This window comes from Rutidosis leptorrhynchoides, chromosome 6, assembly GCF_046630445.1.
Source record: "Rutidosis leptorrhynchoides isolate AG116_Rl617_1_P2 chromosome 6, CSIRO_AGI_Rlap_v1, whole genome shotgun sequence".
Taxonomy (NCBI): domain Eukaryota; kingdom Viridiplantae; phylum Streptophyta; class Magnoliopsida; order Asterales; family Asteraceae; genus Rutidosis; species Rutidosis leptorrhynchoides.
The window spans coordinates 197,997,837-198,012,646 of NC_092338.1; the positions used below are offsets into that span (position 1 = coordinate 197,997,837).

Genomic DNA, 14,810 nt, shown 5'->3' on the forward strand with positions numbered 1-14,810 from the left:
GGAACTACTTCTAGTGATGATTCATTATCTAGCCCTCCGTCTAGTCCGGATTCTAATTTGGGATCTCTTTTTGGTTCAGAAATTAAAATGACTGATTCAATGGAAGCGTTAATGAAAGCTGGTTGGGAAGGATTACGTCATGCTATTACTCAGCCCGAAATAAAAGAAAATTTTGATATTAAGGGTCCTATTTTTCATTTGCTAAAAGATAATCAATTTAGGGGTACGGAGAAGGAAGATGCTAATGCCCACATTCGGAATTTTAAAGATATTTGTAATCTGTTTAACATTAATAATGTGGAGAGTAATATTATTCATCTTCGTCTCTTCCCATGGTCACTAAAAGATGAAGCTAGGGAATGGTTAAACTCGTTACCTGAAGGAGATATTACTAGTTGGGATACGATGGTTGAGAAGTTTCTCACTCGATTCTTTCCTGCGTCTAAAACTGTCACCCTTCAAACTAAAATTGCTAATTTTTGGCAGAAAACTAACGAGTCTCTTTATTCTGCTTGGGTTCGATTTGGTCAAATGCTTAGAGGTTGTCCGTAACATGGTTTGGAAAAGTTTAAAAAGGTAACTACTTTCTATAAGGGTTGTAATATTGCTACGAGAAGAGAGATTGAGACATCTGCTGGAGGAAACATTATGAGCAAAACTGCCGAAGAAGCTAAAACTCTTATTAATAAGTTGGCTGCTCATTCCCATGAATGGCACCAAGACTTAGATATTTCTCGTTCGGTAAAATATGTTAGTTTTGATTTTGAAGATATGGTTAAAGCTATGAATGTGCAATTGGGTAATTTCGGAAGGCAAATTGAAAAGCTTACTAAGGAAATGCATATGATTAAGGTAGGTTGTAAAAAATGCCAAGGTCCTCATGCTACTAAAGATTGTGTTGCTAGTCTTACCATGGAGCAAGTTGAGAATGTTTCGTATGTTAATCAATTTCAAGGAAACCCGAACTACCGTAATAATTATAATACGCCTTATCCTGCTAATAATAAAAACCCACCTGGTTTCTTTCCTGTTAGAGCACCCTTCATTCCAAATTCTTCTAATGATAAGAAATCTAATATTGAAGAAAGCATCCTCACTTTCATCAAAAATCAAAATGAAGTTAATGATAACATAAAGGCTCAACTTTCCCAAGTACAAAATAATCATCAAGCGTCAATTCAAAACCTAGAGCGCAATGTTACTAAGTTATTTAAACTTGTCGAGGGTAAAGTTTTGGTTGAATCTGAAGTTTCTAAGGAAGTTCATTTTGAAAAGGTAAATGTGGTTACTTTTATTAATATAGATGATAATGATGACAGTGATGGTTCTGATGGTTCTGATGATTCTGAATATGATTTTGATAAGGGGCCTAGAGAAAATGATCCTGAATATAATAGGTTTTGGGAGACTGCTATGGGGATATCTGAAAGAGAACATCTTGGAAGAAAAGCAGTCCGTGAATATGTACCTTCTAGAGGAGCTGGTATAATGTGGGAATATGAATTAACTGAGGAAGAATTGTCCAAAGAAGTAGAAGAAATGAATGGTGGATATCCTGATTCTGAAGAAGAAGATGTTGCTACTAAATCCAAATCTATTATGGAAGAGGACGCTGATTTAGATGAATATGTGGACAAAGTAGTTGAAGAAACAACTCGCAAGATAGATGATGAATCCGAAGAAGACACAAAGTTTGCAGAATCGTTGAAAGGAAATAAGCGTTGGGTATTCATTCCGCCACATGATGAAATTCAAGATGATAATTTGGTTAAGGAAAAGGAATTTGTTAGTGAAGTGCCATTAAAGCCAATAGAAATTTCAATTTCCGACTTTCTGATAGTTCGTGCTAATTCTGGAGAATTTCATATCCCTTGTGAAATTAATGGTTCCACATCTGCTCATGCGTTAGCTGATAGTGGGTCTAGTGTGAATATTATGCCTTTTAGCATGTTTGAGCGACTGAAGTTAAACACGCTAGAACCTATTGATGGGATTGTTTATTTTGGTAATCAAAGCTTAAGTCGTCTGAGGGGTATTGTGAAATATGTTATGGTTAAAATAGGGTCAACTAAATTTCTTATTCATTTACTTGTAGTGGGCGAAAGGTCACCTAAGCCTAACCTTTTGTAGAAGGAGTAGGGCATGAAGTTGATACTTGCCCCAGAGTCGGCTAAAGATGTAAGCATCTCTCACCCGTTCACATTACATGGGATAAGGAAAGGTCCGGGATCACCCATTTGTGGTGGTAGGTTACATTTTTTTAAAATCCCATCACATTCCTTTTTCAAGAAAGCGGTGGATGCTTGCTCAACATCTCCCTTTTTGGCCATAAGTGTGTTCAAAAATTTCTCATAGTTGGGCATATTCTCAAGCACCTCCGCCAAAGGGAGTTTAAAATAAATGTTTTCATTGTCGATTAAAGTTGACTTACAATCCACATCCTTTAGATGTGTATGAGGTAATTGTTGAGGATGTGAGACCGATGCCTAATTTTTCTCCTTGGTTGTTGTAGTAAGAACCTCGACCTCGTTCTTTTGTTCCTTTGCATTCAATAAAGTTTCGACTTTTAGCTCTTTCTCAACCTTTCCCAATTTAATTCGCTCAAATTCACCCTTTAGTTCCTTGCGTGTCGATTCGGTAGCCTCCATAGACATTACACTTTTAACTTAGTAGGGAATGAACATTGCATCGTCCGAATCCTCTGAAAGCTTGAACACCCCATAATCTATCATATCGATTTCCAATGCTTCATCGAAATTAACCTTGCTCCCTTCAACGTCGAACGTGAAAACTTGAGGATATTCGGGTTGATCCTCTTCGGTTGCATCTATCGAGTTCACATGAGCATAAGTATTGTTAAGATTTGATGAACTTGCTTAATTGTGGTTTGGATTGGTAGTGTTGCTCTTGGTAGGAATAACTCTCGTGTTATTGTGGTTTTGGTTTTGTTGGTTGTGTTGGGGTGTTGGTTGCTTCGGTTGTTGTTGTTGTTGATGTAGTTATTGTTTGGGTTAACTTGAGTGTTTGAAGGTAAAGTTCCTCGTGCTCTTTCGGTAACTTGATTTGAAAGTCTCCCAACAGTGCTCTCAAGGTTTTGGAATGATGCTTGTTGCTTTCGTATTTGTTGCTTCAAAAGTTCATTTTCTTTTGTTAGGAAAGCTTCGATCGATTCTACCTTCTTAATATAGTTTTGCATGATTTCTTCTAAACTCTTCGAAGGTTGGGATTGTTGAATGTTTTGTTGAGGTTGTTGATTGTAATCTTAGTTATTTTGTGGTTGACTATAACCTTGGTTGTTTTGATATTTCGAATTGGCTTGGTTGTTATAAGGTTGATTGTTGTAAGGTTGTTTGTTTTGGTATTGAAAGTTGTTGTTCCGATTTTGGTTATAGTTGTTGTTGTAACCTTGGTTTTGGTTTGCAAATCCGGGCAGTGTATTGGTTTGATTATTGAATGAAACTTGTTTTTGGTTAGGATTGTAGTAGTTTTGGTTTGATGTCCCTTCCCGTTGATAGTTTTGATTACTCACGTAATTTACATGAGCATCTGAATTCATGGGAATGTTATCTAGATCAATATGATTTCATTGAGTAATTTGAGGACAATTTTTCGTGAGATGTGGACCCTCGCATCGTTGACAACCTACTTGCATTGCGACTATCGTTTGTTGAAGCTTTTTCAACTCTTTCCCATACGTTTGAAATTGATTGTTCAAGCTTGCAAGCGTCACTTGCCCATTATCACTCTCAATTTGTGCTACACTTTTCCTTGTCAAATCTTGCGGTGAAGGTGCCCATTCGTATATGTTAACCGAGATGTCTTCTAATAAAATTTCGGCCGCATTTGGTGATTTATACATAAATACCCCACCGGATGAAGAATCAAGATATTGCTTCATCAAAGCATTAGTATCCGGTAGAATGTGTTGATGTACTCCTTCTTCGTCAAACCGTGCGGTGGGCAAGCTCTTAGCATTTTCTTGAATCGTACCCACGCATCATACAAAGACTCATCACCCCGTTGGGTGAAGCCATTAATCTCCATTCGAAGTCGTTCTATTTTTGACGGTGGGAAGAAGTGATTGATAAACTCATTGGTTAAATCTTGAAAAGTTCTTATGGAATTGGATGGTAAGCTCCTTAACCAAATTTTCGCTTCTCCTTGAAGTGTAAAGGGGAATGCCCTTAACTTAAAAGCGTCATCAGTGACATCCTTGCTTTTATAGATATCACAAAGATTGTTAAAATGTTGGATGTGTTCGAACGGATTCTCGTCTATTAACCCATGAAAGAACGTGTCTTTGATCAACGTGAAAAAGTTACCCTCAATCTTCCAATTATCCGCTTCAATTGTTGGTTTTGTAATAGCCGGTGCTATCATCGTTGGTGCTACTAATCTAGCGTTCCACATCGGCTTGTCGTTCGGATCATTCAATAACTCTTGATTAACTGGTGGACCTTGGTAGATTGGATTACCCTCTTCATTGTGAATCGGTTGACCATTTGGATCCATGTCTTCTAAACAAAATGGTAAAATCTTAAAAATTTTCCTTAATACCTGTTCTTCTCTAAGCTTATAAACCCCGTGCACGTGTCTTTCTGGATCGGAGAATGGATGTGTGAACTCTTGATCCTTGTGGGACCTTGTACTCATACACCAAAGGCACCTATTCTTCAATCACAACACAAACACAAGCGGTTTTCCAAATAAAAATATTATATAAAACACGAAAAGTGACTTTCGTAAGGGTAAACCCCTACGAAAGGATCGAACAATTAAAACTTTAAATCAAATATCCAACTAAGCTAACCGCTCCCCGGCAGCGGCGCCAAGAAAGTATATGATGATGTGCGTGATATGCATCTTTTACCCCCTAAATTTATATATGATTCAAACACTATAAATAAGCACACACAATTAACGAGCACTTAGAACCCGTTATTATAACACTTCAATGTAAGTATTCTTATCAAGTTCATCCCAAGAGAGCGGTGTAAGTCGAATATTTGAAACTATCAATTGTCCTAGGGTTTGTTTGATTGGGGGGTTTTGATTGATTTTGATTAACAACTAAAACTTGCAAAGTTAAACAAACTTAAACTTAACAAGTAAACTAGAAGCAAATAACAAGTAATGAAATATTAAGAACTTAAATCAAATTAACTAAGTAGTGTTCACTTATCTAATCCTCTCTATGCTTGGCTTGCCCCATTTTTCCTATTTTGCTATCTCATTAGTTGTTGAACTATTAAATATTTAGCAGTACTACTAAACCTTAAATCAAATAACACTCCGCGAATTCACATAAGCATTGTATTCTAAGATCAAGTTAAGCATGATAGGTTATTGAGATTATGCTTGGGTTGAAATCACTTAAAACCCTCCAACTATCGAAATCACTTAAGATAATCGGCACTACTATGTTGACGAAAGGCCAATTGAAAACCAACCTAGATCAAGTACACAATCACTTGAAATTCCTAAGCTAGTTGTCTAGATCACTCAAGGTGTTGAAGCACACACTGATTCACTTCTCAAATCACTAAGAGAGCTACTCAACATATGTAGTCAAAGTAAAGCCTAAAACAAACTCATACTAATGGTTCTTTAGCTAACACAATAACACATGATCATGTAATTCATTCAAACAACATCATTCAATTGATTTTGGGGCAAACACTAGCATTAGAGATTCATAGATAAGCAAACACAAGAGATTTATCCAATCATGGCTAAGATTAAACTAATAATAAGCCTAGAAACATAAACAATCATCTTCTTAAAGTTATTACAATCAAAATATTCAAAATATTTAAAGTAAAGTGGAGATTATAACCCAAAATGTAAAAAGATGAAGATCTAGAGCTAAACAATAATGGATCTTGAGCTAGCTTCCTTGAATCCACCTTCAAGCATCAATGGATGATGAAATTAGGGTTTTGTAGGTGAAATTCGGAGTTGGAATAGCTGCTCTTTAAAGACACATATTAAAAATAACCTAATCTTGTTCATTTTATAGTGCTGAAAATCTGGGCTAAAACAGCGACAGGAGCGCCGCTTTTGACTTAAGTGAGTAGCGGCGCTTTTAATTAGGAACGTCGCTTTTGGCTTCATTCAGGGGCGGCACTTTTGCTTTAGGAGCGCCGCTTTTGTCTGGATAGGAGCGACGCTTTTGGCTGTAGGAACAGTGCTTCTGTCCACTGGTAGAAAATGGAGCCAAAACATGCATAAGAATGTCGCTTTCGATGTAGGTGCGGCGCTTTTGCTCATAAGAGCGGCGCTCTTTGTTAAGGAGCGGCGCTTTTGATGCTGAATTCTGCACTAGTCACTTCCTTAGCCACTTTTGATCAAGATTTTGTCAATTTTACACCAAATCAAGTCCTCAGCCCTCAAATTACCATTTAGCTCAATAGCACACAAAATAGGCTCCAAGATCATCAAAAACCGAACAAAGTGAGGGAGATATCGTGAGATATAACATGTATAAATGGAGCGATATCACGTATGTAAGTAAGTGGGGGTGAATAGTTAATATGTTTTTAACACATTTTTGATTGATCACCAATTTTGATTAACTATGATCAATCAATTCAACTCAAACTTGATGTGTGTGGTGTATATGTTCAAAATGATAAGCAAAGTAATGTAAAGAATATAGATACAAGGATTTATAGTGAAATGACCCGTTCATAATAATTATAAACGTTTCATATTAATTGATTTCGTTGCGAGGTTTTAACCTCTATATGAGACGTTTTTCAAATACTGCATTCGATTTTTGAAACAAACCATAACCTTTATATTTGCGATAAAGGTTTAAAATATTACGATGATTATAAAATAATGATAATCTAAAATGTAGCATTTTCACACGACCATTACATAATAGTTTACAATAATATTACACAACAACTTAAATCTTCGAATGCAGTTTTTAAACAATATTGTACAAGCATGGAGACTCCAATCATGTCTTTATTTAGCATGCAACAGCGGAAGCTCTTAATAATCACCTGAGAATAAACATGCTTTAAACGTCAACAAAAATGTTGGTGAGTTATAGGTTTAACCTATATATATCAAATTATATTAATACACCACAAGATTTTATTTTTCATAATTAATTGCAGGAACACTCATCTGCAAAAAAATATAATGCAGGAACACTCATCTGTATAAAAATCATTCATATGAAGAACACCTGGTAACCGACATTAACAAATGCATATAGAATATCCCCAAATATACAGGTACACTCATCTGTATATAAAAATCGAAGTACTAAAGCATCCACAACCTGGATGGGGTTCGTTAGGCCCATAGATCTATCTTCAGGATTCGCGTCAATTAGTGGCGTTTACTAATTCTTAGGTTACCAAGCAAAAGGGTGATATTCAATAAGATAATTCAATCATAGAATGTAATTTTCAAGTACTTGTATTCGATAGTAAAAATGGCAGTATAACTCACTTTCACAGATTATCACTTCGTCAAAAAAATAACACTTGGCCACTGGTCGATTCACGAACCTATAACAAATATATACATATATATCAAAGTATGATCGAAATATATTCGCAATATGTTTTATTAGATTTTAACGATTTAAGTTTGTTAAGTTAACAGTCCAACATTCGTAGTCCACAATTAGTTGTCCACAGTTAGTAGTACAGAAATAAATCAATATTTATTATCTCGAATCAATCCACGACCCAGTGTATACAAGTCTCAGACTCGATCAAAACTCAAAGTATATATATTATTTTGGAATCAACCTCAACCCTGTATAGCTAACTCGAACATTATCGCATATAGAGTGTCTATGGTTATTCCAAATAATATATATAGATGACGTCGATATGATATGTCAAAACATAGTATACGTGTCTATGGTCTATCAAGATTACGTAATATATGTTAGAATACATGTAAAATACAATATAAGTTAGTTAGGATATTGTTAGTATAAATTTTTGTCAAATCATCAAGTAGTCAAATTAACCATTTTTAACCAATTTTGTTTTACCCATAACTTCTTCGTTTTAAATTAGTTTTGAGTGAATCAAATTGCTATGGTTTCATATTGAACTGTATTTTATGAAACTAAACAGAAAAAGTATAGGTTTATAGTCGTAAATACAGGTTACAAGTCGTTTTTGTAGAGGTAGTCATTTTAGTCGAAAAAACGACGTCTTGATGACCATTTTGAAAAACATATTTCCACTTTGAGTTTAACCATGATTTTTGGATATAGTTTCATGTTCATAAGAAAAATTATTTTCCCAGAAGAACAACTTTTAAATCAAAGTTTATCATAGTTTTTAATTATCTAACCCAAAACAGCCCCCGATTTCGCTACGACGGCGTATGTCCGGTTTTACGGTGTTCTTCGTATTTTCAGGTTTTAAATCATAAAGTTAGCATATCATATAGATATAGATCATGTGTTTAGTTGATTTTAAAAGTCAATTTAGAAGGATTAACTTTGTTTGCGAACAAGTTTAGAATTAACTAAACTATGTTCTAATTATTACAAGTTTAAATCTTCGAATAAGATAGTTATATATATATATATATGAATCGAATGATGTTATGAACATCATTAATACCTAAAGTTTAGTAGGTAAACCTACTGGAAGTGATAATAAATTATCTAGCTTCAAAGGATCTTGGATGGCTTGAAAGTTCTTGAAGTAGAATCATGACACGAAAACAAGTTTAAGTAAGATTTTTACTCGAATTAAGATAGTTTATAGTTATAGAAATCGAATCAAAGTTTGAATATGAATTATACCTTGAATTAGAATGATAACTTACTGTAAATAACAGAGGTTTCTTGATCTTAGATGATTACTTGGAATGGATTAGAAAGCTTGGAAGTAGACATGTAAACTTGAAAGTGTTCTTGAAGTTTTCTTGAGTAGTTGTTTTGTAAGTTGTTTTATGTTAGGATTTTTGAACTAGATTGAGCTAGATTTTGATGAAGATGATGAAGAACACTTAGAACATCAAGAGAGAGTTTGAGATAGATTAATTTGATGCATAAAAATTGAATGAGAATATGTTTGTGATGAGTACCATTCACGTGAACTTGCAAGTCTCCATATAGGCTCCATTGGTTTGTAATTTTGTGAGATATTTCATGCTAGTTGTCAAATGATGGTTCCCACATGTTTGATGACTCACTAAGGGCTGTTAAGAGCTGATAATTTAAGTGTATATACCAATAGTATGTACATCTAGGAGCTGTGTATTGTACGAGTACGAATACGGGTGCATACGAGTAGAATTGTTGATGAAAATGGATGAGATTGCAATTGTAAGCTTTTTTGTTAAGTAGAAGTACTTTGATATGTGTCTTGAAGTCTTTCAAAAGTATACTAATACATCTTAATATACTACATGTATATAAATTTTAACTGAGTCGTTAAGTCATCGTTAGTCGTTACATGTAATTGTTGTTTTGAAACCTTTAAGTTAACGATCCTGTTAAATGTAATTAATCCCTTGTTTATCATATGAAATGAGATGTTAAATTATTATATTATCATGATATTATGATGTATGGATATATCCTAATATGATATATATACATTACAATGTCGTTACAACGATAATCGTTACATATGTGCCTCGTTTCGAAATTCTTAAGTTAGTAGTCTTGTTTTACATATGTAGTTAATTGTTAACATACTTAATGATATATATAATTATCATTTTATCATGTTAAATATAGTATAACAATATCTTAATATAATTCATATGTATTTAGTAAGACGTTGTTATAACGATAATCGTTATGTATATCGTTTCGAGCTTCTTAATTCAATAATCTCATTTCTTATGTATATCACTCACTGTTAATATAATTAGTGAGATACTTACTTAACATAATCTCATATTAACCATATATATGTCCATATATAAATCATCATGTAGTTTTTACAAGTTTTTAACGTTCGTGAATCGCCGGTCAACTTGGGTGGTAAATTGTCTATATGAAACTCATTTCAAATAATCAAGTCTTAAAAAGTTTGATTGCTTAACATGTTGGAAACATTTAATCATGCAAATATAGTTTTCATTTAATATATATAATAATCATGGAAAAGTTCGGGTCACTATATATAGTGGTTCGGGTGGATGTTAACTAATCCACCTTAATCCACTCCCCGATTACACTAATCGGGATTTTTGCTTCACTAAGCACTTTTCTCCAAACCCGGTGGAGATCCGATTTACAAGTCTTCAACTTCTTTGATAGACAACAAACCTAATCTTTCTATCCCTTTGAAAGACCAACTCCAATCTAGCTCAACTTTTCTTCAACTTGGACAAGTATTAATCTTCAAATAAGATTAATCAACTTCCTAAGTCCCTTTAAGGAAGTAGATCACTAAGCTAGCATATACTTCTACTAATTGAAGTTATAAGACTCATACAATTTGCAATGATGATCCTAAGACAATACTAGGACATACATCACACTAAGTAAACTCACTAGATAAACAATTTTGATTAGTAAGTTTACAACAACCAAATTCTATATCTATAAGATCATAAAATCTTCACTTGCTTGATCACATTTGAGTAGTTATTAAAGCCCTTGTGATATCTGAAAATAAGCCTTTGAAATATGCAAGAGGGTCAGCTTCAAATACTCTTCAATGCTTGCTATTTATAGTGAGATTCAAAAACTAGTCGTTGTCACACAGTCACAAGCACGGTCGACTGTGGTTCGACCGTGCGTACCCTAATCTAAAATATGTATCCGTTGTATAGCCACCTGACTCAGATTTAAACACCACATTTTGGAATATTTACTCCATCTAGCACCTGCAAAAGAAACCCAATATCCTATACAAGTATTATATGCATTAAATATGTGAGATTTGGTCTTATTGAGTGAAAATGACATAACACTCCAAATGTGGTAAACCCAACATTCTAGGAGAAGTGTCTTGATTGACATTTTCCGTAATCTTAAAATAGGACCTTTAATATCAAAGTTTTCTTTTATAACGGGCTGAGTAATAGTGGACCTAATCATTCCCGACCCGCTTTCATTAACGCTTCCATTGAATCAGTAGTCATTTCAATTTCTGAACCAAAAAGAGATCCCAAATTAGAATCAGGACTAGACGGTGGACTAGATAATGAATCATCATTAGAAGTAGTTCCTTCATTGAAATTTAATTTCTTAACAATATTCGAATCCTTAGAAGGTTTAAATAATATAGCGGGATTTGGTAACATGTCTTGTAAGACAGGTTTCTTGGATCGAGTATTCATGTGATCTAAGATCTTTAGGAGAAAATTTTTTAGACCTAAAAGGATATATATAATTTAATTTTAAATTTAATCTAATTCTTTTTCTAATATTTAGAAAGTATGTTAGTATATTAAAAATTTTTAAATTGATAAATATAATAATAATGATTAATGACATAATTAATAATGTAAATATTAAATAAAAACTTTTATCACATAACAACGAATAATCAAACACACACGACCTATTGAATCTTTCAATACTTAAGTGACCCGTCAGCGTCTAGGTTCGAGTAGAAGCCTTTAAATCGAAACCCCAGAAACCCTCCCCCAAAGGAAAAAAGTCATCACCCGTTTTCCAAAAATATCAAAAACCAAAGTATATCCAATTTTCGTATTTAGCGCGCTCCCTAGCAGCGGCGCCAAAAAGTTGATGTGTCAAAAGTGTGTGCAGTAGTGCTTAACTTATCTTTCAACTTTTAAATTTATAAAACCTTTATTATTACACTTTAACACCCTAACGAGCAACAAAAACCCGATCAGATGTAGTATTTTAGGTTATCGTCCCAAGAGAGCGTAGATGTGGATAAGAGTTGTTTTATTTAAATAATTTAATTCTTATTAAAGAATTAAAGATAGATTTTTAAGTCTTTTATAGGATAGATTCTTATCTCTTAGTAAAGAGATGCTTTTAAGCAATAAAATAAAATAAGGAATTGAAGATTCAAAATAAACAGATAAAAATAAAAGCAATTACATGAACAACTAACTTATACGGGAATCATATTAAGCAAGTTTCATAACTTATATTAACACAAAACAGAATAATAATCATAGACCAACTATTATCCCTTAATAGGTTAAGCTAAGTGTTGCATATCATTCAACAAGAAGGAATTTAAAGCATATGTTAGACACATGATGTGCATGACTAACATCTCAATTCTTCATGTTCAATTCAATTACATGATACATATCAATCTTGTGATGAGGATCAACATGCAAATAGAGTGACAAATTATATAAGCTATTAAAAACCAAGTAGATCAACTCAAGTTACTAGCGGAAAGTCAATTACTACTAAGTTCTCATGCAATCATTAATTAAACAAATCCAAACGAAGGTTTTTCGATTAAGCCTAACAATATCAAACTCTATTATGTAAGCGTAATTCTAGTTAAACAAGTTTATCTCTATTAAGCTTTTTAACCTAGTTGGAGACTTTAAATTGGAGTTGGATAACACAACGCCAGGTGCCTCCTTATACCTGCTAGTGTAACTTTTGACTCCGATGGTATGATTACTTTGGATTTGGGTACCGGTGAGAAACCTAAAGTTACAACTGTGATATATTGTGGTGTTTAGCGGGTGTTAACACTTAACTGATTTGAAAGATCGAGGTTCAAATAGCTTATAGTGAGTCCTTGGAAGGACTATTGAGTATGACCAATGTCGGAAAACGTAATGGGCGTTGTAGAATGTCAGAATTTCGTGGGGCGTTATCATCTTGACGGTGAAAGTAGGGGGTTAAAACCCTAAATGGGGGAGTTAAGTACCGGAGAATGCGGAAAAAGTTCCTAACTAGTAGATGTGATGAGCGAACAGGTGTCGCTTATATAAGAAAGAAAGACTTTGGTGGTCTTCGAAAAAGTCCCAAGTTGAACTTGGGAATGAATTGTGAAGGTATTTGGTGACCGAGTCAAGTGGCGAGTTTTCCGATGATCCTTACGGGAGATCTTAGGAAGGTGTCGGGATGATTCCCGAGTATTCTATGGTGGGAAGGCGTGATGACGGAGGTCTTCAGGGGATTATTCCACCTTTGAATTTATTGTGAATATATGGTCCGAGTTAAATAGTAGGTGTAGGAGCGAGCGGTTGCGGTTGTTTTGTATCGAGGGATGATTACCCTTGATCGTTGTAACATGATGCATTAGTGTACGAAGTGAGAACCTCGATGGGTGGTTGCTACATGTGTGATTCCGTATTGGAGACAGAAATGTTCAAGGTAGAAGTGTTCAACTTCTAGTATTTGGTTCAGATCATGAGGACGTGATCCAATCTAAGTGGGGGAGAGTTGTAACATCCCGTTTTTCCCATACATATCTAAAGGTACCTAATTAATCATAGTACGCTTGTAACTCGTTCGTTTATGTGATTAAATAAATTGTTGTGTTAGTTGTTGTATAAACGTATATGTATAAATACTTGGGAATGTGTGCATGCATGAGTTTGTACATAAGTTTTAATGGCAATAAGTCACGTGAGACTTAATGCGAAGTTTAGACATATGTAGGAAAGCGAGAACAGGGCGTACAAGCCAAATTTTTAATCGTTAAATTTGTTGTCGAGAAAACGATCAGGCACAGGCCTTTGCCGCTCCGCGGAGGTCCTGGTCGCGCCGCGGTATCTAACTGAAATCAAGGTCAGGAGGCCTGTTAAATGTAACATCCCGCCTTTTTCCATTTTCTTTTCCGTTATACTAATTTAAACTCCGTTATATGTTTATAACATCTCCCGTTAATACGCGTTTTAACATATTCCGTTTAGGTAATTTTCGCACCCGACTACAAACTCGAGGGACTAAAATTGACACGGGGCAAACTAGTTGACTAGGTCACCTAGTCCACCCCAATCACCACCATTCAACCATCTCCATCTCTCTCTCTTTCTCTCTAGCAAGAACACACACACAAACCCATTCCATTCATTCATCATCTAAATTCAATCTTGGAAGCTCACAACAAATCTGACTACATATTCTTAATCCTCTCGTCATTCTCTACGATTTGATACTAACTTCATCGATTTTGGGTAACATTTCTAAAACTCTAGATTTCTCAAATTCGTGTTTTTGACTTGATATGTTGTTAGTTAGTGTCTATGGCTCGTGTATAACATGAATATATGATTTGTATGCTCGATCTTGATGTTTTGGTGTAACTAGCTTGAAAATGAAAAGTGTATGCTTAATCTTTGATTTTGGATGATGAAATGTGTTTAGATGTTAATGTTTGTGTGTTCAAAGTGTTAGTTACTTCAATAGCTTCGTTTTGGTGTGTTGATTGACATGAAAACCTTACATTAACATGATTAGTGATTTTGAGGTTTGGTTAGGGTTTGACAACTCTTAAAACGAACTTTTGATGCGTTGAATGCTTATTAATGTTATTGATAAGTGTTTAGTTGTATTACACGTTTCATTACCTTCAAAACGGCATATCATATGTATAAATTGGATTCCCGAAACTTAAATTGCAATTGATGAACTTGAAACTTGAAAATAAACCTTTGTTGGTCACTTGACGGGATTTTGGTTAGTGTATATGATGTTTTTGCTTGATGAAAAGTGCTTAGTTGAGTTCCTTGTCGAAAGAGCTTTCCGGTGATATAAGATACATGTTCTAATTGTTTGCGGATCATAAATTGTGATTGTTTGAAGTTTGGGTCGTGCACTTGTGTTTTCTGCAAACAGGACCTGAATGCCCATTGGGACGCCGTCCTGATTTTGGGACGCCGTCCCACTCTTCAATTTGGGACGC

The 14,810-nt window shown here is 34.5% G+C and overlaps 1 non-coding gene across 1 annotated transcript; it reads left to right on the forward strand.

Annotated features, from left to right (window-relative positions):
* Positions 1–3,946: 3,946 nt before the first annotated feature.
* On the forward strand, positions 3,947–4,053 carry LOC139856689 (small nucleolar RNA R71). The gene has a single exon (XR_011762154.1). It is a non-coding gene; the product is annotated as a small nucleolar RNA R71 (small nucleolar RNA).
* Positions 4,054–14,810: the final 10,757 nt, after the last annotated feature.